At 42.4% G+C, this 27,315-nt stretch overlaps 1 protein-coding gene across 1 annotated transcript in view; it reads right to left on the bottom strand.

The window, feature by feature from the left end:
* The window catches only part of GLI2 (GLI family zinc finger 2), a 200,254-nt gene that overhangs the window by 172,188 nt on the left and 751 nt on the right, over positions 1-27,315 (bottom strand). The window lies entirely within an intron of this gene.

Raw genomic sequence — 27,315 nt, 5'->3', positions numbered from 1 at the left:
GTATTTTCTCAATGGCCAAATCCAACTGCCACTGAAATTAACCAGAGTATCCCCACTGACCTCAGAAAAAAATGGATTAGACTCTTCTTCAGTTTGTGTAAAGCAGCATCGCTCCACTGAAATCAATGCTGGTGTACACCAGCTGAGCACATGGTCTTCAAAGAGGAAACAGTTTTAATAAGACCAGAAGAAAAATATTAGATAGGCAATTACAGCACACAATACAGCCGTAAAAAACTTGGTTCTTGATTCTATAAACTCTTAGCCTGGGTCTACACTGGAGGGGGGTGGGATCGATCTAAGCTACGCAACTTCAGCTACGTGAATAACGTAGCTGAAGTCGACATACTTAGATCGACTTACTGTGGTGTCTTCACCGCGGTGAGTCGACTGCTGCTTCTCGCGGCACTGGAGTACAGGAGTCGATGGGAGAGCGATCAGGGATCGATTTATCGCGTCTAGACTAGACATGATAAATCGATCCCCGCTGGATCGATCTCTGCCCGCCGATCTGGCAGGTAGTGTAGACATACCCTTACACATGTTTAATATTCAATAACTGAGTAGTTGCACTGAAATCGATGGGATTACTCATGCTTAAAACTAAGCATATAGATGTGTTGGCAGGATTGAGTGGCTTATTTTCATTTTGACATTGGGGTATTTTTCTACATTTTAACAGTCTCATACATTCAAGGGGCATTGTTTTAACAGGTGCTAAAGTTATTAATATGACCTTAACTTAATTTGCTTTATTGGGCTGGAAGAAAAAAAGCCACTTCCTCACAGAACTATTATAAGGTGGTTTAGTTTGTGTAGCCCCCTTCCTTTTAGAAAACCTACACAGGCTACAAGGACACACGAGATGAAAAAAAGTATTTAATTGCTACTTCCAGAAATATCCTGGCCTAACCCATAATGAGCTCATGCTGGATCATAATCCTTCTGAAATACAAGAGACAAAGTGATTTCCTTTCAAACAACATCCTTTTTTGGGTGCAGCTCCAAAAGCTTTTCTGCGGTTCAATGGAAAAATAAAATCTCATCAGTTGCAAGGCGGGGAAATCCAGAAAAGCCAACGTACACTTAAGCACACTTTCATTCTGTGAGATGAATACCGTGGGCCCTACCTAAGAACAGACAAAGGAAAAATGTAATAAAGTCAGGAAGTGTGCTTTTGTACTTGGCTCTGATTTACAGGTGTCTAACTGAACCTCTATGAACTGATTATCTAATTGGCATTTCCCTTAAATCACATACATCTGTTTAGGGTAACTATGCCCATTTCCTATTTCCCCCCACATAGAAGAACTAAAACCTGCATAAGGAACAGACCCTTTAAATGATATGCTGAATCTACTGCAGCAGTGCTGGCTCTAAGCTTTCTGCTGCCCAAGGCATGCTAAAAAATGCACAGCCCTCCCATGCCACGGTCACTAAACATTTTGCTGCCTTAGACAACTGCTTGCTCTGCCTAGATTGCAGAGTTGGTCCTGGACGCACTCCGCAGCTCCACGAATGTAACATGATTTACCTCTAACTGCCTTAGTTTCACTGCAATTCAGCGCTCCACATATTGTGCCAAAGCCCAAGAGTGGAACATGAAGGCATAAACACAAGGTAGACAGTCCTAAGACAATTCTACCAATCCATGCAGGTCCTATCTTAGGCACTACTATCCAGGGCTCACCTAGAGCACAGATGGCCTGGTGACCTGGCAAGATGATTTTTATTTACAGTACCAGAAATCCCAAATTCATAATCCAGTGAAGCCCCAGTGGCAGGTATGAAGATTATGGGACCAGTGCCTTAACCACAGACCATCCTTCCTCCCTTAAAGCTTCTGGAACCTAACACAGGTCAGATTTTGGAGTCCCACTAAACACTGGATCACAGATGGGAGAGGTTGATCTCCAGAAGCCCTGGGTGTACCTCCTCTATGCTAACTCTGCATCTGTTTGCAGCAATTCAAACAGCATTTGAGTGTTACACGATAACAGAACATGCCTACTGGTAGCAGGACAGCATGCCAAATTGACGTGGGTTTCAGAAGAGTTGGATGAATAATTTTGAATACATCAAATAATTTTGCCTTTTTATTCTCACTTTGTGCTGTCATGTGGCAGGATCACCAAAAATAAACCAGATACCCGTGTTTCTCCCTCCAGTTAACAGAGGGACAGGTGTGCTCAGCACAGTACATCACCACAGCTGGCCATCTGATTAGCCGTCTTGGTAGAAGGGGCCAAGCATCAAAAAGTACAATGACTGGACTAATCCCTCTCCACAGAGACAATCCTTTAACCAGGCTTGAGGGATTTTGGTTGGAAAGTGTGTACTGCCATTGCCCATGTCATGCCTGTTTTATGGATAAGTAGATTCACAGATGAATAGATTTTAAGGACAGAAGGAACCATTAAATCATCTAATCTGACCTCTTGTATAATATAAACCAGAGACTTTCACGCAGTTACTCCTCTATCGATAACTTCTGTTTGGGTAAAGCATATCTTGCAGAAAGACATCCAATTTTGACTTGATGACATCAAGAGATGGAGAATCCACCACTTCTCTCGGCAGCTTGTTCCAATGATTAATCATCTCCACTGTTAAACTTTTGAACTTTATTTCTAATTTCAATTTGTTTAGCTTTAATTTCTAGTCATTGGTTCTAGTTTGCCTTTCTCGACTAGATTAGAGAGCCCTTTAATAACCTGTATTTTCTCCCCACGAAGGTACTTGCACATCTTAAGATTCGGTGTCCATTAATGTTCAGTCCAGTGAAAATAAATCCAGAATTGGACATTAGCTGCTGTATTCTCTTGCACACATGCCTGAGTATTACTTTACTACAGAAATTTCTGGGCCAAACTTGCTGATTTACTATACAGGATTTAGAAAGGAATGTCTCTCCATCATCCCTTCCATCTAGCTTTACTGTGGAGTTCTTGGAACATCAGCTATAGAAAGTGAGATAATTTAATGACTGAGGATTTTTCACCCTCCGTCTCTACCCCAATATGACTAAATTTATAGATTTCGGATTGCTGTGAATTATAATGTAATTACACTGCTGCACAAGTGGCTTCCTAGTCCAGAAATTAAAAAGCAATTCAGGTAAATGATCTTTAGCTACCATGGCACATCCCTGCAGAATTCATTAAGTCTGGAGCTTAGATGGCAAACCAAAAACCACACAGGCAAAACTACATCAAAAACAATCACGTCTGAAATATACAGAGCTTTTTCAGGAATATAGTGGGATCATAAATGCTATTTCTGGCAATCTTCTTGACTCTGCAACTTTTAAATCCTATCACCTTATATGTCTCACAGGATTTCTAAGGTAAACTCAGTGGACCTTTTTTAAAATACACGTCCTTCCCTTGGGATGAAGGTGGAGACCCATTTTAAGAGGTGGACAATGTCACACCTGGAGTCATCAGACCTGGTTCTGTAACCCCATCAGATCCCCGAAAGTAAGCCAGCTCAGCTCGGGTTAGAGTCAGTATTTAACATAATGCTTAGATGGGAGACTTCCAAGTCGCATTTACAATAGCTGACACAGGAATTCTGTCCAAGCCAATGCACAGTTCTTCTTCCCACTGGGCATTAGGCAGTTCTATCTGGTAGGAACTATAAAAAACAAAACATTGATTGGCAAAGGTACCATGAGATCTTAAATGACCACAGCTAAGGTAGGTGTTTTAACTCTTCTGTCTTAGGTGGATAAGTAAATTCTCTCTACCTAAGTTTCCCACTCTGTCTTCAGTTGCATCACATTTCATGCTAGAGGTGTCTGCATATTGGTGGTTGATGAAGGTGTGTGTGTGCAATTTGCATATCATTAAGTTTGTAAAGTGATTCCAGGACCAGAATGAATGCGCTGTGTAAAAGGAAGAGGCTATTAAATTTTCCGGTTTTGTTCCCTGCATTTTAGCCCACAGTGGTCTCTGCTGGATGGTGCCTCAATCTGCTACTGATTTGGGATTCTCATTCTTTCCTTCATACCAACAGATTTTTATCCCTTTCCCCCTTCTCTCCCAGCTGGTTACCCTTTCACACCGCATTGTGCATCTGGATGGCTCCTGTGCAAACCCTGCTGGGTCGCAGGATTCCCTCAGGCTTTGAGACTTACAGCAGGCTGTGCTAGTGCAACCTTTCAATTCACTTCCTGTCTGTTAGCTGCCAGGTTTGAAAGGACCAGACTTGTCCGCCCCCAATGATTTCCCTAATCCAACCCTTAATTAATAACAATGGGACGCAAAAGCAGCTACCATTTTTTGAATAGGACAATGCAGATCCCTTGATGCTAGCCAAATACCACAGAGATTTATAAACTTGTCAGCCTGGCTGGGATGCACAGAAAAGAAGCCAAAACCTTAAGTCGAAAATCTCCTACACTATCATAAATTTCAACTTTATCTGCAAGTTCCCCTCATTATGAAAGTTCACTTGTTATGTTATTTTACTTACACTAAGTATCATGTCCTAATTTGGACATATTTTCAGTGTTCAGCTGAATTCTGAAAATATGACATGGTATTCCGTCCTTCCATTAAAAACAATCTATTCTGTCTACATCTCATTTAAACTCAAATCATAACATCTGGGCTCTATTTATACCATAAAGTGCTCACAGTGTCCTTTACCTCCTCTTCAACAATGCACCCCAACAACTGCCAGGGTAGTTGGAGTAGCTATTACACAAGATAACATGTCAGGAAGGAAGAATTTCATTTCAATCTTGGTCTTTTTGGAACATGTACATACTTTTCAAATTTCCTTAAGGCGAGACCATTTGGTTTTGGCCAGGCATCTTAAACCACTTGCAGGCCACACAGAAGTTACCGAGTAAGCAAATGACATCCTCTTTTAAAATCCTTATGGTCACAAACAGATTTTGAAACCATGTACTTTAACCACCTCAGCAAATTGTTTCTATACCCGTCAGTGTTGAAAGCCCAAAGCCTTTCCTGACAGCCAGAGCGCCCCTTCCCTCTCCCGTCACAGCCCTCTCTCGTTCTTTATACGTTGCTTGCGGTCTTTAAACAATGAGGTCATTATTATTGGCTTGAACCTGCTCGAATTCTTTTATATAGATTTAGACCATGTAATTTGATCATGATCACAGACAGGTTTACTGTCCTTATTTATACAAAGGCTTGGAGGGCTTGGGGGATGTGTTGTTTTGTTTGGTGTGGTGCTTTTGGGTAAGAGGGTGTACGTTTCAGAGAAGTCTTTTCTCTGGACTAGATCTGAAAACAAGCTGTGTGAGCTCAAAGGATCTCCACTGCTGCTATAGGAGGGGGGGAAAGCCATTAGCTGAAGCGCTGCAGACACCCTGTCATGCCATGGCCTACAGAAAGAGAATATGCACACTATAGTACCCATTTAAAGCATTCCTGTACCACAAACTCTTCTCATTGCTCTATACGCATCACAGCATTGACGTTATCCCCTGGAACTGACGCTCTCCAGCTGGCTGAGCTGCTGAACCAAGTAAATCCCATTCCACTCAAGCCACCTTGGTCATCAAGCTGAAGCTGAAGATGCTGGCTTCAGTCGCCAAGTGCAGGTGTTTGCACCCAAATGGATTAGTAGGGGCTGTGTTGTTAATCCACAATAAATATGTTAATTGATTATAATAATGCCTCACAGAAATGGATCTCTCATCTACAGCTTTTGAAGTCCTGGTAATACTTCCTCCCCACCCTCCCCCCGTACCTTCCCCAGATGACAGAGGCAGGAATCAATATTTCCACTGACCTTAGCTAACAACATAATTAACCTTAGTGCAGCAGCCAAGTTCACAAAGGCAGCAGACAAACAGCAACCATGGTGGAAAAAATCCCACTCATACACAAACAGCAAGAAAAGTCAACATTGCCCGACACTTCTTCCTTTTCTTCCCACTAACCCTCCTCCAGCTAGGAGATGCTCCAGATCCCTCCAGTTCTGAGGAGGGCTCCCTGACAAAGCCACCAATTTTCCAGCCAATTAGGACCAGATGTGAGTCCCATCAGTGCTGCTCCTCAATCAGCCACAGGGGTCACTGTTGAGCAACATGAAGTACACATCAAACTACAAAAGACCAAGTATGCCATCACCATACCAGCTGCAGCCTTTGAATACTGTACTTTTAAAACAGAAAGCTGTTTCTGTAACATACAGCATAGATTAGCCTGCTTCCCAAGACAGCATGGTACATTTTCATGTTTGGCTGGGTGAATGTAAGCAAAAGCCATTCTTCCATCAAGTGCATTGAGGGGCAGGGTGATATAGATCTGAGCTGAGCCAAGGCACCAAATCTATAATTACTAACATAATTTACTGTATGTAACAAGGCAAACCTTGCCTGTTTTCAGCTTAATCTGGCCTTTCCCACAGGTAAGTGTCTAACTCCAAGACATTCTGAACCAACTAGAAATAGAGGCAGGTGAGTGACCTGTGTTATAAATGTCAGGCCACTTCACTTATCCTGGACATTCCTAGAGACACAAGGAAAGTAAGGTGATATCTCTTATTGGACCAACTTCTGCTGATGGAAGGTAAAAGCTTTCGAGCTTCACAGAGTTCTTCTTCAGGTCTAGGGAAGTAACCAAAGTGCCTAAGCTGAATACAAGTTGGGACAGACTGTTAAGCATAAGGAGTTAACACATGCTACAGTAGACCACTTAAAATGAAGTGGGCAATTAAGGCTTAGCAGGCCATAGGTTTTATTACAAATTGTTGTAATGAGCCATAAAACCACTGTCTCTGCTGAGTCCATGGTTTTTGGTGTCTAGCAGAGTAATAAATGTAATTTCCCAGGCTCGCCTTTGGAAAGTATTGTGCAAGTTTCCTCTGAGGATGAGGACTGAGAAGTCAGTTACTGTATGATCACTCTGAAAAGTGGTCACCCACGGGTTGTAGGGTGGTATTGTCTTTTATCATTTTTTTGTGAAAGTTCAATCAAGCGTGTCGTGATTGTTTTGTTTCACCCATAGAGTTGTTATTGGGGCATTTGATGCACTGGAGGAGGTACACCACATGTTGTGACAGGCATGTGTAGGACCCATGGATCTTGAAAGATGTGTTATGAGCAGTATTGATCCTGGTAGCAGTGGAGATATGTCTGCAGGTTTTGCATCTGTTGTTCTGGCAGGGTCTGGTGCCATTTTGACTTGGTGTGTCCTGTTTTATGGACAGCTTGATTCTAATGATGAGCTTGGCAAAGTTGCAGGGGAGGGGGGAGGCAAGGGGGTGGGAATGTTCTTTGAAGGCCAGAAGAAGGCTTTGGGAAATATTTCTTTCAGGATGTGGTCCCCATCAAATATGGGTTGTAACTGTTTGATGATACCCTGTATGGATTCCAGTGTGGAGTGGTTAAACATATGGTGTCCCTCCTCCAGTGCATCAAATGCACACTTAATTTTAAGTGGTCTCCTATGGCACATGTTAACTCTTTATTCTTAATAATCTGTCCCATCTTGTATTTAACTTAGACATTCTGGTTATCTTCCCCAGACCTGAAGAACTCTGTGAAGCTTGTACCTTCCACCCACAGAAGTTGGACCAATAAAAGATATTACCTCACGTACCTTGTGTCTCTCAAATCCTGGAACAAACACAGCTACAACAACACTGCAAACAGCACTGGACATTCCTGACATTTGCTTAAAGGAATATTGCCAAGATAAATATTGTGTTTTGGATTGACTGTGACAGGGTGTAGGGGCCTTACCCTGTTACTGGCAAACAAGTGGGAGAAAAATAATGAGGCAGAGCTAGGGACTTGCAGGAACCATCTCTACAATCTATTCTCGCCTCTTTATCCCTACCACAAAGCCCCTCCTCCTCACCTTGGTAATCCAGTTTTAACTACTACAACTGTCTTGTCTCTGGCCTCCCTGCATCTCATCTTCTCCTCCCTTCTGCAGTTCCTCTCATGCTTCTGTGACTACATCACTCTATTCAAATTCCTTCACTAGCTTCCTCTCACTTTTTCACATCAGGTTCAGGATTCTTAGCCTTACCTTTAAGGCCTTGAAAAATGCTACTTCTATTAAAGTCCCTGCTCTCAGCCTTGCTCCCAGGTCTCTAGCCCTTCTATATCCTTCTGGCACTCTCCCCTCCTTCCATGGAACTTTAAACATAGAACCCACTCCTGCCTCAGTGCCATGCCATCATTGTCTTCATGTAAAGCCCTCCTTAAAAGAGACATTGTTTAACAAAAATAACAGGAGTACTTGTGGCACCTTAGAGACTAACAAATTTATTAGAGCATAAGCTTTCGTGGGCTACAACCCACTTCTTCTTGGGTTGTAGCCCACGAAAGCTTATGCTCTAATAAATTTGTTAGTCTCTAAGGTGCCACAAGTACTCCTGTTATTTTTGCGGATACAGACTAACACGGCTGCTACTCTGAAACCTGCCATTGTTTAACAACATTTTGTTGACTATAATCTGCCAAAGCTATTGTAAAGTAAAGGATTTTAAAACCCTAGAAACCCCTCTGTGCTGCTTTGAGATTGGAGCTTCTGCTTGGGCTTTGTGTGTCTTAACCATGGTCTGGTGGTAATTTGCCTGCCTTTGGAGCAGGGACCATATCTTCCTCTGCTGCATGCTTATACAGTGCCATTCACACTTCTGGCACCACTGTTTATAAAATTCCCCCTACCTCAGATTATTAATATTATTTGGAAGAAGTTTTCCAAAGAGGCCTCCAGAACGTTCATCACAAAATCTGCAAGCAGATCAGTTGTATGTGGGAATCCTGAACATGCATGAATAAAAACGCACTTATGTAAGCAGTTACCACTTTCACACTGCATGGATTTGAAATGCTCCGCTTGCACTTTTGAACCCTTTAAACGTTTAGTCCAAGACTTTTATGTATTTTCACTGTTTGATGATATTGGTTCATTCCCCTCCTCCAATTTCATTCAACTAAACCGGTTGGATTAATGGCAAATTCACTTTTTGGTTCTCATGCATTATCATGATATCCTAGCATTTGGATTAGTGGTACCTGAAGGTATATGCACGTTACACATGGTGTGTACCATTAAGGCACGGGCAACCTAAGTACATGCCTAGGCCCAATTCGTGGGGGGAGGGGGAACCTCATGTCCAGCTGGTCTGGTTCAGATACTGGTGCAGGAGCAGGACCCATGGCAGCAGCTAGGAGAAACAGCACTGGCTGTTCCACTGCACTCACAGGTTTGGCCCCATGGACCCTTTGTCATGACAGGGAGTGGGGCAGGGCCATGACTGAATAAGTGGCAGTGACCTGGAGCACAGGGTGGCAGTGCTGCTCAGGCGTCGGGGACAGCAGGGTCAAACCTCACTGCTCAGTGCTCCTCCTCTCTGCCCTGCGGCCAGCTCCTGTCCCAGGGCTCCCCCAGGGGCCTACCTGGCCTCATCCTGCTTCCAGCAGCCCTTGTCCCCTCTGCTCTGCCCACAGGACTCACTCAGTGACAGCCTCAAGACCTGCTACAAGTGTGGGGAGCTGCAGTGAGTGTCCCACTGGGAGACCAAGTGAAACATTTCTGGGGGACCCTCCAGTTTGGATCACCATTGTTTCAGGGAGAATGTTTCAATCTGATCCACCAGCTGCCAAAAAAATACCTTTAGGAGAACATTTCTATACTCAAAAGTTTTACAAAACCTGCATCTGGGGAATGACAACTGGAAGACTTTGCAGACGAAAAAAAAAATAATAATAATTTACTTGAGTCAGAGTGAGGCAGAATATAGTGAAAAGCATCTTTACAAGAGACACTGTGTCTACTTGCATCGAGGCTACGCCCTTCTGGCAAATTTCTGATACTCAGGCAGAGCTCATTTCTATCCTAGCTCAAGTGCTACCCAGGTCAAAGACCTGCCACAACCTCCCATAAAAGACAAAAAACACATTGATAGGAAATGTGTTTCTCCGTGCCCCATCCCAATTTATTTTTATGAGTAAACATCTCTGAATTAAGATATACTGTCTTCAAAGATCCCTTTTATGTCCCAAAGGTAACAGTTTAAGTGATCTTATAACAGCCGTTACTTTTCTTTACAATGAGCCACGCACATGAACTCAATGTCTGGAACTTTCATTTTGCTATATATATTTTTAGTGACCAGATATAAATCTGGCTGGTTTCGCATGTCAGTGGCTCTATGGCCAATTGCTGGTCTTGGCTCTTAACTCAGATGCTGAGACACTGCTTTAGCTGGTACTAAAATCAAATGAAACATGCAGATTTGCATAAACTCTTTTTTACAGTTTGCTCTTACACAACTGATGTGGCGGCATGCCCCGATCTAAGGAACAGAGATGCAAATACATTTTACTCATTCAGCCAGTTCAAATCTATTTTAAAAGGCACTGCCCCAGCTGCCTTTTGAATATAGGACCTTACAATAAGGATGTTTTTAAGGGTAACTTGGTAATATACAGTGAAAGTTCCTCAGGAATCCTTTGAAGAAAAATGTCTCTCTTGCCCTATAGATTCAACAAGATCCGACAACAGTGGCTTTCACTCCCATCCAGTTGATTATAGTGTTGGTTTGTGGCATGCTGTGGGCTAAAAGGGAAGAAAGGATGGAGTAAAGTTCCCTCTCAACCTTTCATCCCCAGCCACTGATTTTCTTTCTCAGTCACCTTAGCCCTCAGACTTTCACCCCTCTCTCAGAGCAGTAGCCATAGTCCATGCCCTCACATTACGGCAGCAGTTTTAGTGCCTAAACTAGGAACTCAGGTGAAACCACAAAGTTTTGCCTGGTTTGGGGTTGAAGTCCTGGAGCTCTGTGTGGTTTTCACCAAAAACTATATGTTCATCCAGATTTGTCCAGAACCTCAGTAAACCATTTGATGAACCAGGCCCAAATATTAGGTATGTAATGAAGCTACCAAACTAGTCAAATTTGGTTCTTTTCAGGTTTCAAGATGAAAGGTTCTCACAACTATTAACACGACATCCCACATTCTCCAGCTGAGTTTCCTGGACATGATCTGCTAAGAAATCTACACTTTATGGAGCACTGTAAACACTCTGAATACAACAGATGTCTATACATCCTCCTAAGCATTCACTTTGCTTCAGATGTTAAAAATGCCAGTGTCATAAGAATTATAGATTATTAGCCTGAACCACACTAATCTGTTTTATAGGGCCCTTAACCATGGCATGTTGACAAGTCAAAAATATGAATGAGGTGACCCTCTTAATACATCCCTCTGAGGTAAGGAAATACTATTCTCATTATACAAACTAGGAACTGAAATAGAGAAATCAAATGCCCTGCCCAAAATCACAGAGGAAGTTTGGGTCAGAAAGAGAAACTGAAAGCAGATCCCTCAAGTCCCAGTCCAGCGTCTTAACAGAGATAATAAAATAAGACTAATCAAGGACAGTATGCTGCCTTCACAAAACCAGTTTCTCAAAAGCAGATGAATCTTCCTGGAATACATAATAATTCCTCTCATTAAAACCAGACACTTAAATAAATGTATAAAGTCATCACCTTTGTGTTTCTATATTGTTACATTCACCTGCTGCTGCTAACACCTCAGAAATTGCATCATCAACTCTAATTACAGTCTGACTCTGAAGAAATTTACTTCTGTGCCAATTTCAAATCTAAGAACAAGGTACCTTGATGCGTTCCTGCTTGCATGTGAAATGAAGGAAAGATTAATAGTGCCTGCCCTTCAGTGCCAGGCATGAACTGTTCACTGAATATACAGCACTGAAATCCAAACCAGCAAGAACACAGAAAATTATTCAATTGCTCAATTTCACTTGCTACTGTTGCCCTATTTCATAAAACAACAAGAAGCAGCAACAAAGCCAGGTCAACTGGTGAACCCTGAATGAAGCAACAGAGCAGCAAGCACTCCCACTCTCAGAAAGTGTCTCAGTTGGATAAAATCTAAACAGGCCTTGACACTTCAAATTCAGTCAGAATAGTCTTGGGTCTTTTAAACACTCTACTCTGGCAACAATTAATTAGCTGCAAAAGTATCTATAGTCTGGTTGAAACTTTAAATGAAATATTTGCTGGACTAATCCTTGGAGTAGCACATAGAGGGTAAAGGCTATGGGCTTATATAGCCTCTATTGGATGGTCTTCGGGAAAACGTAGACATTTGAACTTTTATATTGGTGCAATGAACATTATCAAAACATTGACTTTAACTGTTTACTTAGAAATGCATCTGCTGTGAGCTGCGATTCTTGGACCCTTTTCAGAATTAGGAGCAAATCCATATGGGAGACGAGAGCAAGGCTTTCTGGAAGAAGTGTCATGGACCCCAACACTCAACTCCTAGTTTTTATTATTTTATTTTATTTAAGTTTGGATGTTAGAGGCAGGAAATATAAATATCTTATTTGGAGAACCTCTGTTTGTATTTCCCCAGAGCTGACAGTATAATCAATGGGGTATAATCCATTAGGTTTCAGATTCTTGGAGGAGGAAAAAACTAAAAGAACAGAAAAGAAGGCAAAAGAAAAGAAAAAGGAAAAAAAACAGACATTTTGACTAGACCTGTGGGAAATGCAGAGATTCAGTTCAGGGTGGTTTGTGGCAAACCTTTTTGGTTTGAGTTCATGTGGGTTTAAACCCTGTAATTTTTTAATTTTACTTTTGGGTTCAGAGCTCAAACTAAAGCTCAATCTCATCCACCAAGTTTTGCCTGATTTCCACCCAAACCCATTATCACATTTGCTTGAAAGTTAACCCAGGACCCCTTGAAACAGTTCCCAAGCTTATGATTTTTATATACACCTCTACCCCGATATAACATGACCCGATATAACATGAATTCAGATATAACGCGGTAAAGCAGCGCTCCGGGGGGGCTGGGCTGCACGCTCCGGCGGATCAAAGCAAGTTCAATATAATGCGGCTTCACCTATAACGCGGTAAGATTTTTTGGCTCCTGACAGCGTTATATCGGGGTAGAGGTGTAATCCCAAACCCAGGTGAGCTTTCTAATTTAAATTTAGAGCCTGCATGCTTTTTTCCTCTACTCTAAGATGTTAACCAACAATCTTGCTTTGAGGCTTAGCCTCAGTCGTCATAGTTAAGGATGGAGAACTCATTCTGCCAAATTTAGAACCTACTCAAAATTGACGGGATCTTATCCTGTTTGATTTGTCCAAGGTCACACAGCTGCACAGTCTCAGGAATAGTGTCCTGACTTCCAGCCCACGGCCCTAGCCATTGGACAGACTGAGTTCTGCCCTGTTACATTTTTAATTTGGTCATCGTGGGAGTGGGACAAGAATTACTGTACTTTCAACAAAGAACTTTTGCTGTGTTTATAGAACATGATCTTCATTTCCTGTAGATCAAAGTGTATCTTTAAAAATTAAAAAAAAAAAAAAACATTTTTCCGAAAAAAAGAAATGTAGGGGAATTTCTTGCTGCAAAAGCCACACTTAAAAGTTCCATGCTATATCAGAACAGAAATCAGAAACAACTTTCCTCTCCCCAACACCCACCTTATTGGTTACTCTCATGCACATCTATGACTAGACTTGAAGCTCTTCAGAGCAGGTACATCTGTAGATTTGTTCAAAATGCTGAAACAACACTATAATAAATGTTAATTTACTGGGGCCATTACGGAGAGGGAGGAGCATTCGCTAATGGATTAAGCAAAGGATGGAGCAGGGAAACCTAGCTTTGCCACTAACTCAACATGGGGCCTTCGTCAGGCCACTTTGACTCAGTATTCTCAGCTGTAAAATGAGGATAATATCTACCTATGCCTCACAGGGGTGCCAAGATGATCAGTTACTGTTAGGGTGACTAGACAGCAAATGTGAAAAATCGGGACAGGGGTGGGGGGGGGGGGTAAGAATAAGACTCAAAAATCGGGACTGTCCCTATAAAATCGGGACATCTGATCACCCTAGTTACTGTTTGCAAAGCATATCTACAATGCTATGGAATTTACTGTAATACAAATAATAATAGCACCTACAGATCCTCAAGTGGGGCCAGGCCCCATTTTGCCAGGTGCTATAAAAAGAAATGCTAAAACTGTCCCTGCCTAGAAGAGCTTGCAGTCAAAATAGATTAAAGTGCTATTAATTTTGATTACTGTAAATATTATAATGCTCTAACACTGACAAAGGATAATATTTAGCATTTCTATAGAACTATACATTTTCAGAGTGCTGCAGATAAGTAAAGAGTTTATATTCAACACTGCTATGAGGCGGGGAAACATTTTCCCCATTTTAGAGACCCGTATAATGAGTGTTGTGATTTGACCAAGTCTACACAGCCCATCAGCGACTGAGGAGTAGGGAGTCTAGTGGCTAGGGTACTAGCCTAGGACTCAGGAGAGCTAGGTTCAGTTCCCTGCTCCAACACAGACTTCCTGTGTGACCTCAGGCAACTCACGTAGGGGGAAATTTTCAAAGGCACAAGTGGCAGTTAGGTGCCTAACTCCCATTGACTTTCAATAGGAGCTCGGCTCCTAACTGCCATTGAAAAAAAAATCTCATTTCTAGTCTTTCTGCACTTCAGTTCCCTGCCTGTAAAATAGAGACAATACCCCTCCCTACCTCGCAGGGGTGTTGAGGTGCAAGGATAAGTACATTAAAGAGTCGGAGGGGCTCAGATACTATTGTTATAGGGGCCAAATAAGTACCTAAGACAGGCAAACAGAGGTAGGAAAAGAGCTCACAGAACCCACTAAACCACATCACTTGGGGTCTTAAAATAAAATACCAGATCAGTGTCAAGCAATGGGGAGAAATACACCATCTTTGTTCTATTCACACAAGCCATCCACTTTCTTACTGCACTCACCGTCACACACAATTGTGAAAGCACAATCGGTCTCATTTCCGGGTCTGCAACTTAAGGAGGAGGCAATGACAAAGTCTTCCTTCCCTCCGAGGCGTATGGCTGTCTTTTCAAGGCACTGCAGCCATTCTTTAAGGAGTGCCAGGAATACGAGTCCCATTTCTTGGTGCTGGGATTGGATGCACGGCGTTTTAAAGAACATTTTTCTCTGCCACTTGCCTGACCCCAGGAGCAGTCCCACCGCTCTGCAAAGGCAGCTGTGGAATGCTCTACCAAACCCTATCAATTATTCAGTGTCAAAAGGAAGACTTAATCTGTGTGATAAAAGAATGGATTTTATCCAAGGCTTGTTCTCTTTAAAGTGATTTACACAACTAGCCTCTCCACTTGCTTGCATTAATGTAATTATTTACTTTTGCATTAATAGCCTTCCTGCACTTGGGCCATTTTAGGAGTCTTTTGTAGCCTTTAGAATTTACTAGTTTTTCACCCTCTATTTAGTGGTGGCTCTAAATTGCTTGGCTTTTTGAAATGATTGCTAAAATATTGAGCTCATAGTGGTGTAAATCTGGAGTAACTTCATGGCAGTAATTCCACTGATTCTATATTTATACCATAACACATAATTTGGTATTTTGACTTTAACATCTGGGGTGGGAGTTCAGATTTCTGTTCAAATCCAGCAAGTGGTGCTTTCATACTGTTTTGGTTGGCTATGACAAAGAGCATTACAGCATTCACCTTATGGCAATAAAATAAAAAAAGCTACTAGAACAATGGATTTCACAAAGAGTGCAATGTTTTAGCTGATGCAGTTTGTTGAAAGTCATGCTGCTGTTCTACTATTCCCAGTAACTTCATGCCAGGTTTAAAACAGGGAAGGCTGCATCAGCTATCAAACATGGACTTTAACCTCTTTGAGGACAGCGAGGCCTTACTTCATCACAGTACAAAAGGAGGAGAAGGATGGTGGTCTAGGAACCAGATCTTAGGATTCCAGGGCTCCATTCCTTGCTCTGCCACTCGGTGTGTGATCTTGGGCAAAACACTTAGGCCCAGATCATCAAAGGCGTTCAGACACCTAACTCCTATCAATTGATTTCAATGGGAATTAGACACCTGAATATCCTTTGAGGATCTGAACGTTAGTCTTTGTTCCTCAGTTTGCCAGCTGCAAAAGTGGGAATAATAGTCCGTCCCTACCTCACAAATGGGTTACAGGGATAAACACACTAATGGTTGTGAGGCAATATAAACCCCACAGGTGGAAAGGAATCCCCAGTAGTGCCATGCCTTATGATGCAGCAAAGAGCATGTGGCAGTTGCACAGAGGTAAGTACATTGTAGCATTTTGGGGGGGTAGGAGGTTGTCCTCGATCCTGTGATGCATCATGAAAACAAAAGGAAGCATTCATGTAGTGCTTTTCATCCGTAATGTGCTTTCAAAACATTAAATAATCCTCCCAGCAGCCTGTGAGACAGGCATCATGATGCCCATTTTATCAGTGGAGAAATTAAGTGTGAGACTGATGAGTCCAGGTGGATGGCAAGTCAGTTTAGAGGTGGGATTTGAACTCAGAAGCTCCTGGTTCCCAGTCTCACACTCCTACTATACCTCTCTCATTATAAAGAAGGCTAAACGAGTTCTTCATCACATCGAGGGGCTTTGTTTGCACCATGTGGCATGAAATATTTTTAAATGCTAAACAGAGAGATGTTCCATCTTTAGGGTAAGCAATGGTGAACCTCACTGAGGAAGGGGGATTGCACTATTGTTTGTGGCACAGGGTGGTCCCCTGAGAGTCTTTTCCAGCCTCAGTAACTGACGATCACAATCCCAGGTGTTCTTAACCACCACTGTGCTTTATTATATCCCTTCAGCAGGCCTCAGCCAGCCTAGAATGTTATTTACGTACTATCTACAATCAGTAGCCAGCTTCCCTCATTTGCTTCTGGGGAAGGGTACAGTATTAGTAGCAGCCAGTCCTGCCTATTCCTGTCTTCCTTCAGGCTCCCTACTCTCCTTCCTGTCTGTTTATATAGTCCCAGCTGACAGGTTCTAGTCCCAAGTTTGCCAACAGTGATTTTCTCTCTCCAGGCCTCAGTTTCTTCATCTATACAGTGAGGGTGACAATACTTAAGCCTCACAGTATCACTGTGAGTTAAATAATTCATTAATGTTTGTAAGAATCCTGGAACACTCAAACAGAGGGTGGTGTCGATTGCAAGGTATTAACAACTATAGGGATATGATTAGAGTGTAAAAAAGTCACTTTAGGAAAGCACTGGGGCATCCACATTACATTACCCGCTGCTGTGTTTTCATATTAGTGTACAAATGACCTAGAATTGGAGAACTTTGCCATTACTAACACAGCTCATACTAAGACAGCAGAATTGGCTGAAAGGAACAGAGTATAGGTCTGAATTGGGTCTATGAAAAATAAGTAGGGCTGTCAAGCGATTAAAAAAATTAATCATGATTAATTGCACTGTTAAATAATAATAGAATACCATTTATTTAAATATTTTCTACATTTTCAAATATATTGATTTTAATTACAACACAGAATACAAAGTGTACAGTGCTCACTTTATATTTATTTTTGATTACAAATATTTGTGCTGTAAAAAACAAAAATAGTATTTTTCAATTCACCTCATGTAAGTACTGTAGTGCAATCACTTTATCATGAAAGTTGAACTTACAAATGTAGATTTATGTACAAAAAAACTGCAGTCAACAATAAAACGATGTAAAACTTTAGAGCCTACAAATCCACTCAGTCCAACTTCTTGTTCAGCCAGTCACTTAGACAAACAAGTTTGTTTACATTTGCAGAAGATAATGCTGCCCGCTTCTTGTTTACAATGTCACCTGAAAGTGAGAACAGGCATTTGCATGGCACTTTTGTAGCCAGCGTTGCAAGATATTTACATGCCAGATGCTGTAAAGTTTCATATGTACCTTCATCTTCAACCACCATTCCAGAAGACATGCGTCCATGCTGATGACAGATTCTGCTCGATAACGATCCAAAGCAGAGCAGACCGATGCATGTTCACTTTCATCATCTGATTCAGATGCCACCAGCAGAAGGTTGATTTTCTTTTTTGGTGGTTCGGGTTCTATAGTTTCCACATCTGAGTGTTGCTCTTTTAAGACAGCTGAAAGCATGCTCCACACTTCGTCCCTCTCTGATTTTGGACGGCACTTCAGATTCTTAAACCTTGGGTCGAGTGCTTTAGAAATCTCACATTGGTACCTTCTTTGCGTTTTGTCAAATCTGGAGTGAAAGTGTTCTTAAAACGAACATGTGCCGGTCATCATTCAATGATGACACACTGCTATAATGTGAAATACATGGCAGAATGTGGGTAAAACAAAGCAGGAGACATACTAGTCTCCCCCAAGGAGTTCAGTCAACATTTAATAAACGCATTTTTTTTTAACGAGTGTCATCAGCATGGAGGCATGTCCTCTGCAATGGTAGCCGAAGCATGAGGGGCATACGAATGTTTAGCATATCTGGCAAGTAAATACCCTGCAATGCTGGCTAGAAAAGAGCCATGGGAAAGCCTGTTCTCACTTTCAGGTGACATTGTAAATAAGAAGCGGGCAGCATTATCTCCCATAAATGTAAACAAACTTGTTTCTCTTAGCGATTAGCTGAATAACAAGTAGGACTGAGTGGACTTGTGGGCTCTAAAGTTTTACATTGTTTTGTTTTTGAGTGCAGTTATGTAACAACAACAAAAAATCTACATTTGTAAGTTGCACTTTCATGATAAAGAGATTGCATTATGTGGGTGAATTGAAAAATACTATTTCTTTTGTTTATCATTTTTACAGTCCAAATATTTGTAATAAAAATAATATAAAGTGAGCACTGTACACTTTGTATTCTGTGTTGTAATTGAAATCAATATATTTGAAAATGTAGAAAATCATCCAAAAATAGTTGTTAAATTTCAATTGGTATTCTATTGTTTAACAGTGCGATTAAAACTGCGATTAATCGCAATTAAATTTTTTTTAGTTAATTGCATGAGTTAACTGCGATTAACCGACTGCCCTAAAAATAAGATTGTAGTGTTGCCTGATGGAGCCAGCCTTTGGAAGCCATGAAACAATATGTGCAGCACCCAAATGCAAACACCTCTTAGGTAGCACTTCGTTATTAACAGCACCAGCACCACTGTGCAACAATATCAAACATGTATGTGAAGAATGACTTTACAGTTAAACCCATCAAAGTGTTTTAAGTTGGCCTGAGATACTGAAAGGATTAAGGATTAAGAGTCTATCCCGATGTGCCTTGGCATCTTTAATTAACAGAATTGGTCAGAAATTTAGTTTTATGTTTCATCCTACAGTTAAATCTGCAAATTAAAGGGATATTCTTAAACATTTATATTATGGTAGTGGCCAAATCAGGGTTTCATGGTGCTATACAAACTTACTGTAAAGACAGTCCTTGCCCCAAAGAGCTTACAGTCTAAAAGACAAAACATAACCGGCAGATAGAAGCAAACAAGCAGGTGAGGGTGAGTGGCAGGGAAAAATGGGTCAGAAAAATACCTCGTGTCAATTCTTGATCAATTGGGAGCAGTGGTCACAACCTTGCCACCTGTACAGCAGCTATCCTTGGGCTGCCATTTCTCACTGCATTACGGAAAAATCAACTTTGGAGGAGGGATAATGTGGTGGCTTAGAGATTTTGATTGGGAGTTTTTTCCACTCATAAGGGGTGGAATAGGGGGAGAGTGCAAGAGTGCTTGTCAGAGAAGCAGAGAATTGGGCAAGTGAGCTGGACATGACTGGCACAGTGAAGGCACCTGAAAACCTCCATTAGTGCAAGATCATGCTTATAATAAAGAGAAAAATTCTGATTTTGTAGAATTGTGTTTTTCTACTATTGCAAATATACAGTCTCCTCACTTTGAGCAACTGCCATCCCCTGGGTTTGCTGGGACACCATTCTGTGTCCCACAGTAAGTTTTTCCTCCACTGACAGTATAACCTCCATCCCACAAAAGAGTTGGCAGGCCTGATGCTGATTCCCTGAAAGCCATGGTGTTGCATCATCTGAGGCAGGTCATCTGCCTGCTACCTGCCCCTCCCACCTGTAGTGTCTCACACAATGGAAACAAGTAAGCCAGTCTACCAGACAGGCTGCATCACAGCCTAGCTGCATGGAGAGATCTCACACTGTGTTTCAAAATGAAAGGCGTTTGAGGCCATTCTTTTCAGACACACTTCATAGGGAAATGCATCTAACTTTAATGCTGGCTAGTGAAGCCACCGGTGCTGCTTGGCCTACTACTTAAACCCTTAAATGCTGAGAACAACGGAAATGCTAAGAGAAGAGACGTTTAGCAAGGTCACAGGGATTCCTGCTTAGCATGCACAGCTGCATTGTGGGCAATGTGGCCGTAAGACGCTTCTCGTCTCCTTGACTTGTTTGTGTATCAGCGAAAGCACTTTGCCCCTGGGGAACGGCTTCACGAGTTGTAGGCATGGTTCGTGACTGCTTGCCAGCACACCATTCACAAACAGCTGATCAAACGGTAGCTGGCAAAAATAATATGGGATAGTGGGGGTTTTGACCTCATGTATCTTAACCATGGATGCTTCTAGTGCCTCGCAAACAGCGGGCTTCAGGTGAACAACATGGAGTGAAATATGCAGCTAATCACAAGCATGATATTTTAGGAACAAAGACTGCCTGGTCTAAGTATCTGAAACCCTTGGAGATCCCAAGAGGAAGTCTAGGGGGCACACATGAAACAAGGAGGCTGGCAGCTGGTGTCAGCAGCAATAGGGTGCAGGGGCCGTGGTGGTACTGGAGTCCACTGTAAGCCATCAAGTGACAACAAGACCTTTTTATTTAAAGGGCTTTACAGAACTGACATTTTAGGAGGCAAGTAAAACCATGGGTCATTCCGCCTGTTATTGGTATTACTGTGGTACCTAGAGGTCCCAAGCAAGGTATGGAATCCATTGTGGTAGGCAACCTCCATACACACAGCAGAAGACAGTCCCTGCCATGGAGAGCTTACAGTCTAAACAATGGGACTCTTCCATTCCTCCAGTTTCAGTAGCTGCCACTTTCTGCCCTGAACAGCAGAACCAGGAGGTTAGATTAATTGCATCATTTGCAAAGTTTTAAAGACATTCACAACACATCAATATGTAAGGGGACTGTTGCCCTTTACTAACATTCAGTGGGGGTGTTTTGGTTGGCTAGCTCCCAGCACTAAAAGGGGAGGGGTCGATGGGAAATCAGGACCCTGAGACTGACAGTCCCCAGGAACAATGGCGAGAGGCCATTGCTTCAGGTCAGCCTGATTGACAGGGCGGGCAGGCTAATCAGCATGACAGGAGGCCAGGGTGGGTCCCGTCCTCCTCCGTGTGAGTTGGAATTGCCTGGGTCAGACTGAGTGGGGCCGAGCTAAGGAGAAAGCAGGGGCCCAAGCTGAGCTGGAGAGCAGAACCGCAGCCCAGGGAGAGCAGATCCTGTGCTGGGAGCAGAGCTGCAGCCACAGAGCCAGAGACGCAGCCCAGGGAGAGCAGATCGTGTGCTGGGAGCAGAGCCGCAGCCACAGAGCCAGAGACGCAGCCCAGGGAGAGCAGATCCTGTGCTGGGAGCAGAGCCGCAGCCACAGAGCCAGGTGTGGTGAGCAAGTGGGGCCAGCCAAGGGGGGGCCTTGAGCAAAGGGCCCAGCACAGAAAGACACCCCTAGCCAAGGGCCCTTGCAGGCCAGACCGGGAGGGGGACCTTAACCTGACGGGGGGGCTGACGCTGGGAAGAAGGGTCCCACCACTCAAAGCCCGGAGGTGTGTGGCCACCACCATTGCAAGTGTCCAACCCGCAGCATACCTGCAGCACAGCCAGGGCCTGAGACGGAAATCTGGGACCTACAAGGAACAGACTGCGAAGTGCCCTGATGTCCAGAGACACTGTTTGTGATGTTCCCTGCCACAGAGCGGAGTGATGTGTTTTCCTTTAACCTCTCCCATTTTTCCTTATTCTTTTCTTTAGATTAATTGTTAATTAAACAACTTGTATTTGCTTTAAATTGTATGGAATAATCAGTGGGTCAGGGAGGTGCCCAGTGCAGAGAGGGTACCCCTGAGTGGGGACACCCTAGCCCGTCCTAGGTGACCACAGCAGGGTTGGGGGTTGAGCCCCCCAGGAATCCTGGGCCCAGCCTTGTTGGGGTTACGAAGACTCTGCCAGACAGGAGAGTGGAAGGGGAGCCCTCAAGGGCAGGGAGGCCTCTGGGTAAAGGGAGTGGGAGCGAGGACTCAGATCCTTTCGCTAGCCCACTTCACCGGGGTAGTGCAGAAGCCAGGAAAGTTCCCCACAATAGCGGGACCATTCCCCTGCTTACAAATAGACAGCACCATGACCAAGAACATGTCAGTGCCTCATATTCCTCTTCCTGGAAAAATTGGACAAAGGAACGAAGAATAGTCTTTAGAAGAGATCCCTGCCCTGGCAGGGTGGATAGAGTTGATGACCTAATAGGGCGTTTGTTTCTAATTTCTTACATTCTCAGGAACACACACACCATTTTTTATTTTGCTGAGGTCTTCTGGGACTTCTCCATTCCCTCCTCCACATGTACATAGACTTCCCATACTCCAATACTGAGTAGGATGAGCTGCACATGGACTCCTTGCCAGTGCCACTCTTGTGTTGCTTAGAAAAGATTTCTGCAGAGCACTGGGCAGGGCTTCTTGCCTCTCTCATCTGCCTACTGAAAGTGCTACTTCTCCAGTGGTCCGCATTCCTGCCAACCCACAAATTAAGTGACCAAATTTGGTCCCAAACTGATCCTTAGCAGAGCAGCCCACCATTCTACCCTTACAGTACATATGAGGGTGAGGGATTGAATTTCATCAGTTGAGGCACTAATATTAAAAGGAGTGTTACCTACTGGGAAAAGTGCATGCTGTTACCTACAGGTTCTCCAGTTTGGTTTTCCCATGTTTACGCCAAATGACTTGTTGGACTTCGTATGCAAAGAATTCCCATAGATCAAAGGCAGTCAGACCCGTGCAGCTAACATAAAATAAATTACCACCCTATGATAAATGGTTCTACTAGCAATCCAGATTGTTAAACTCAGATAGAACAGAACGGAGGGAGCACTGTCCCATTCATTCTCCCTCCAGCAGATACCGAGTTGTAAATAGGTTATTTTGTGTGTAAATAACGCATTAAAACTCAGCATTAGCCATGTCTTTTGATAGAGAGGAAATTGTTCCAAATAAATAATCCCAGACAGGAATGTAAAGTAAGCCAGATTTAATAGTGCATGCCTGCTGCAGCCGTGTTAAACATGACTAAAATGATAAACCCCAGAATATACTAATAGTAAACTTTGCTCTGACATCAAAGTAATGAGGCTGTATTTTTACCCAGCTTTGGAAATGTTAAAATTAGTCTTGACAGAGCCAGACATCAGAAAAGTGTTTCAGACATAAACACCATCAATTTAGGAACTTGGTGTTTGTGTCATGGGGTGGGGGGGGAGAAAAGGGGCAGAGAGAGAAAGTTATATCCTGAGACTCGTTAACAACAGGCAGTTAGCACTTTCTAGGACTTTTATTTTATTTTTGGTTTAGGGTCAGAAGCGAAACCCTCCCCCCAGTATCTCAACATTTTTTTTAAAATGACATTATTTATATTATAACAGCCTCTGTAGGCCCCACCGTGCTAGGTACTGGCCATACACATAGTAAAAGAGATAGTCCCTGTGCCCTTGAAGGCGAAGAGACAAATCTGCTCTTGAATACACGAGTGAAACTCCATAAGCCACGTGCAGAGTTTGCCCTTTGCCCCGAAATGCAATACAGACTACAATTTGCACAAGAGTTCTCTAAATGTGGGTGTTTTAAGTTGTGCTCCCCATATTTCAGGCACTGAAAAAAATCAGACCACGTTTGCAAAACTGGCTGCATATAACTCGTAAATATCACCATTAATAACCCCGGCTTCCCACCAAACACACACTTATTGAAATTGAAAAGGGGTGTTAACTCCTTTGCCAGAATGATTTATGGAAAAAACTGAACATTAGGAGAGTCTTCCCTGATGTCATTTCTGCAAGGTCAATTTCTGAGCAGCTGATCAATGAATTACTATAAAAAAAAGGCAAAGAAGATCTCTCTAGTGTCAGCTTTAGGAGACTAAAATATGAGATGCAGATTGTTAATCTGAAAGAACTCTTCTACTCTGACAGCATCAACAATGCCAATCTTTCTTTCTACAGCCATAACTTAATCTGTTTAAGGCCACAGACGACATTTGGGAGGGGACAAATATTCAGAATAAGTGAAGTAGAAATGGAGATCGGACAAGTTACAAAAATACAGTAAAGCAAGGAGGGTTCTTAAATCAGTTTGTTAATATATTTGATTTATTGCTTCACTTTATTGGGTCTTAATGAACAGTAAACCCTAGTGATTCTATGCAGATTCTACAAGGAAAAAAGCTATGATAGGAGAAACCTAGCTCAGTAGCCTTTGATCTAATACAACAGTGACTCAGTAGAATCTGAAAGAACAGGAAGTGTATTGTAGAATATGCTTGTCTGGTTCTGGAGAAGACATTTCTGAGTTGCAATGCTATCAGTACCTTGTTGCTACTTTATGACATGCTAATATGAAGAATATAACCCATATAGCACCTAGGAGCCTTCAAATAAGATAGTAATAATAATGTAATCATTACCATCAAAAGTTTATGCTGGATGAGACATGTAGACATGAGACATGTAGTGGCCTCAACACAGGTTTGGAAGCCAAAAACTCCCAAATTTTAAGCCTGGCTCTAACATTGACACACTCCCCCTCCTACACCCCCCTACTTCCTGCCAACATGGCCTTATGCAATTTATTTAACCTATTTGCCTCCATTTTCCCTTTTGTAAAATGGGAGTATAAAATAAACACCAACCTTACATTCCTCTGAGTAATGAGTTAATATCTGTTAAGAGCTTTGAGGATGAACATTACTATGCAAGTGCTAATATTATTATATAGACATAGGAAGTCAATATGTATCCTTTCAGTTATGAACTGCTAATCCATAGCTTACACTTAGCTACTTTTGCAACATATCTGAAGCATCCTGATTCATTTCACATATATGTGTGCGCGCACACACACACACACTTCCCCAGTCTTTTGGGGAGCTTTTCCATTTCAGAAGCGCTAATTTCATTCTAATCAGATTTCAAAGAAAGGTCTTCAAAAAAGAAAACAACAGTCATATTCTTCGTAAATTTCATTAGCTAGTATCAGATCTGGAGTACACTTTACTGCTAGCCATGTTAGATAATTTATTAGCTTTTCTTCTCACAGTATGATATAGATTTTGCTTTTTACATCTCATTACACAATGCTTTCATCACACTTCTCCTGACATCTTCAAACAATCTTCTTCTTCCTTTTCCACTTCATTTTATTAAGATGAGAAATGTTGAGCTTGTAAATCATTCATTCCAGAGTAGATAGCACAGTGCTAATATGAAACATGTCATATGCATAAAAAGAATCAAGGCTCCAGTATGAGACCAAAAGGGTCAAGAACATCAAGTCTTGGGGCCAGATTCTAGTCTCAGTACACTTGTGTAAATCTGGAGTTACTCCAGATTTAGGCCCCAATTTGGGACAGCATCCCTATTCAGAATAGCACCCAAGCATGTTTTGAACTTTAGCACATGCTTGAGCTTCATTCACATGAATGGGACTTTAGAGTGTGACAAAGTTAAGAATGTGTTTAGTTGCTGTTCTGAACAGGGATGGTCATAAGCAGATGCTTGAATCCTAAATCATGACCTTATGCTAGTTTAACAGAGGTCAGAAGTTACCTCTTGATAGCAGATTTCCAGGAATCATGTAATTTTTGTCCCTAATTTAATCAATTCTGCAAATTTTCCATTCTGCAAATGTAAAAAGTTAAAGTTAACAAGAAAACTAGATCCAAACTCACTCAAAAATTTGGATTTCGCTCCAGAACCTAATTTCACAGCTCAGGCTCATCTCCAAAGTAGTACCTTGGTAAAAGGTTTTCTGGGGTTTTTAACAGACACTTCTTTTATTGACAAGATTCATATAATAGGTGAACAGCTCCAATGTCTTGTGTTCCAAGAGAAGTTTCCTTTGTCTGTACTTGGGAAGCTTTCACAGAAAATACTAGTATGTTTCTTAGACCTAGCCACAGTTTGGGTAAAACACAGATACACACAACTTGTGCTGGAAAGGACTGGGGTCATGGTTCTGTGAACTGAAAACAAGACTAAGTTACCTAGTGGTGCAGGAATCAGAGAAACCCATCGAATAATTTTACTGCCATCTTGAGATGAGAAATTACTATGTATTTAAGGAAGGGGAGGAGAGGGAATCATTTTGAGGTAGAATCTGGCTAGCTATAAGGTATATTTTTAAGAGAAAAAAAGAAGCCTGAAAAGTTTATACAGCTGGGGATGCCACTTGTCACATTCCAAATGGGAGAGTCCCTTCTAAATTTGTCTCTCTGTGCCCTACTGAGAAAGGCCTTTCTGTCCCTGTCCTCAAAAAGAACAGTGGGATGTCCACCCAACCTACGTACCATCCCTAGCCTTCCTCTTCTGCAACAGCTACAAGAAAATATCAGCAAGCTCAAAGCTAGCTTCCCATACTAAAGTTCAGAGCTGGGATACATGAGGTCATTCAGAGATAGATGCAGTTCCACTGACTTGATGAAAAGGAGATACAGTACAACAGGGTTTGTTTTAAAGGAATTTGTTCCTAATAGGCACTGTATCATTTCTTTAATAGAGCTTAACTCTGAAGATCACTCCTAGAGTTGGTTCCCACATTTAATTTGGGGTCCAAATATTGACTGTGAAAACACAGAACTGGACATCATGAGGCCCTACCACAATATTGACGTACATCTCCAGGGGGACAAATTTGCCACATCCCATGGAGGTGTTTAGATGGTACTGCCCACCAAAACCCCAAGCCCCAGTCTTGTTACAGTAACAGAGCCCTCTTAAAATTGTCACCACACCAAAAGGTTATTCGCTTCTGTAAGTCCAAGTGCTGCCCTTTGCAGGCCTACTGGGACCTGGAGGCAGCTCGTCTCCAGGGTACAAGTGAGATTCTCCTTGAGCTGAAGACCCCACTCAAAGAGGTTCCACTCCTTTTACCTCCATCTTTAACAACTGACAGCTGACTGACAGTGGTTGCCTTCCCATGTGGTAGGGCTCCCCCCCCAACCTCTTTGATCTGGGAAGGAGTTGATTAACACTTTCTTCCCCGTGCTGGGGAGTAGGGCAGGAAAGGGAGCAAGGTATGTACATTCCATATCAATCTTAACTCGCTGCTTCCATGATCAACATTTGAAGGTCTGATCCTGCTTCCACTGGACTCTGTGAGAGTTTTGCCATTAACTTCAATGGCAAGAGGATCAAACCCTTAGCATTTTCACTAAGTGGAGGAAAGGAAATCAA

This window comes from Emys orbicularis, chromosome 11 (assembly GCF_028017835.1).
Source record: "Emys orbicularis isolate rEmyOrb1 chromosome 11, rEmyOrb1.hap1, whole genome shotgun sequence".
Lineage (NCBI taxonomy): Eukaryota > Metazoa > Chordata > Testudines > Emydidae > Emys > Emys orbicularis.
The sequence above is the reverse complement of the archived record's forward strand: the minus strand, read 5'-3'. Positions and strand labels throughout refer to the sequence as shown.